Source organism: Schistocerca gregaria, unplaced genomic scaffold (assembly GCF_023897955.1).
Source record: "Schistocerca gregaria isolate iqSchGreg1 unplaced genomic scaffold, iqSchGreg1.2 ptg000817l, whole genome shotgun sequence".
Classification (NCBI taxonomy): Eukaryota; Metazoa; Arthropoda; class Insecta; order Orthoptera; family Acrididae; genus Schistocerca; species Schistocerca gregaria.
In genome coordinates this window covers 110001-112500 of record NW_026062184.1, presented here as the reverse complement: position 1 = coordinate 112500, position 2500 = coordinate 110001, and positions in this window count along the sequence as shown.

The window sequence follows — 2500 nt, the reverse complement described above, 5'->3', positions numbered from 1 at the left end:
GTCCCTTAACCTAACCCACGTTGTCCCTTAACCTAACCCACGTTGTCCCTTAACCTAACCCACGTTGTCCCTTAACCTAACCCACGTTGTCCCTTAACCTAACCCACGTTGTCCCTTAACCTAACCCACGTTGTCCCTTAACCTAACCCACGTTGTCCCTTAACCTAACCCACGTTGTCCCTTAACCTAACCCACGTTGTCCCTTAACCTAACCCACGTTGTCCCTTAACCTAACCCACGTTGTCCCTTAACCTAACCCACGTTGTCCCTTAACCTAACCCACGTTGTCCCTTAACGTAACCCACGTTGTCCCTTAACGTAACCCACGTTGTCCCTTAACGTAACCCACGTTGTCCCTTAACGTAACCCACGTTGTCCCTTAACGTAACCCACGTTGTCCCTTAACCTAACCCACGTTGTCCCTTAACCTAACCCACGTTGTCCCTTAACCTAACCCACGTTGTCCCTTAACCTAACCCACGTTGTCCCTTAACCTAACCCACGTTGTCCCTTAACCTAACCCACGTTGTCCCTTAACCTAACCCACGTTGTCCCTTAACCTAACCCACGTTGTCCCTTAACCTAACCCACGTTGTCCCTTAACCTAACCCACGTTGTCCCTTAACCTAACCCACGTTGTCCCTTAACCTAACCCACGTTGTCCCTTAACCTAACCCACGTTGTCCCTTAACCTAACCCACGTTGTCCCTTAACCTAACCCACGTTGTCCCTTAACCTAACCCACGTTGTCCCTTAACCTAACCCACGTTGTCCCTTAACCTAACCCACGTTGTCCCTTAACCTAACCCACGTTGTCCCTTAACCTAACCCACGTTGTCCCTTAACCTAACCCACGTTGTCCCTTAACCTAACCCACGTTGTCCCTTTGCCTAACATAGTTCACTGCTCGGAATCTCTGGTGTCGTTGTTATCCTCATGTAGATGTCTTGCGAGTGTTGCTTACTTTCCACATATTCCCGCTATCCACTGTCAATTGTACTGCAATAGGACTATATCGCCCCCCCCCCCCCCCCCCCTCTGCCCCTCTCTTTGTGTCTCCGTCCTCTCAAGCTGGTCGGTCTGGCGTTTGAGTGTTAAATGAGCCTCGCAGCTGTTCAGTTGCGTTCAGATGTCGACGCCCTCAGTGTACGTCGTGGTATGGTCTGTGTCCATTGTCCGCTGATGTCGTACGCGTAACCCACACGCTGTACCGATCATCGGTAGTTACGTACAGAGTGAAGTAGTGTGATACGTGTGACCGTACGCTGGCTGTGCCCAACGGTGTCGAATCTCAATTTCCATATGTTGTGCTCGATGCTACTTGTCTCGTCTCCCAATAACAGCTAGGTTGCACTGTGGTACGCCGTAGAGGCGTGTGGGAGGAACGTACGAACGCATTGTATGTCACCCTGGGTCGCTGGGGGTGGTGGTGCGGTGAGTCAGGTCAGGTCAGCGTGAGCCGTGTGATGTAGTGACGCGTGTATTCCGACTTTGTCGTATTGCCTCACACAAAGTGCTACCCTGGTGGACCGCGTTCCATATCTGGGACATGCCGCAGATGCCGGTTGACAGTGGATCGCGGAAGGGACATCGCATACGTGCGCGGGCCACCTTCCACGTGTTCTCTTCTGCACATGTCGCAGTGTGTATGTGGTCTGATGTAGCGTGTCGTGACACATGACATCCTGGCATGCAAGAATTGTTGAATTCGCAAATGTAGGTGGACATCTACGTTTACTGCCCAAGATACGCAAATGAACTGGAAATCCGTTGTTGAGCGGTTGTTCACGCTGGAGGTGAATCTGTGATGGCGACGATCGGTACAGCTATTAACCGGTTGTTTCAGCGGTACCCGCCACATCCACACACGTGACTAGGCCCATGTGGGTATGAAGCGATACGCGGCGGTGGCTTGGTGGGACTGTTCCCGGCCGGTGAAGGGGGGCCGCCCGGCGTGTTGGCCGCGCGCTGCGTGGGCGCACGCGCAACAGGCGGCTGGTGGGGGGCGCCGAGTGGCAGGAGCGCCAGCCGACGGGCTCGGCAGGCGGCGCAGCTACGCTGCGGCGCACCCTGCACGCGGCGCCTGGCGGCCAAAGTTGGTTCAGCCGAGCCCGGTGCGAAGCGCGGTGGACATCTGCAGTGTGCTGGTCTGATTGAGGACTGTGTGCGTTGAGGATGCGCCGCCGCCTGGCACTCGGCGCCGCGACGCCGTCTGCTGCTCGGTCGCCCCAGCGGTTCTCGCAGGTGGTTTGTATCGCAGTTGTGCGGACGTGTTGGCGCGTGCGCTGTGCTGGGAGAGTTCGCTTCTGCACCCAAGTGGGGCTTTGCCCTTGTGTGGCGCTGGCGTTGGAGCTGCCGGTCACCATAGGTGGCGCGTGTTGTCTCCCGCCGGCAATGCCACGACAGCACGCTCCCGGGCCTCTGTCGGCAGCGGCAAGCTCAGTTGGGAGCAAGGGTGTTCGCACTAAAACCGTCTACTCGCCTAACTCCGGGCGATTGC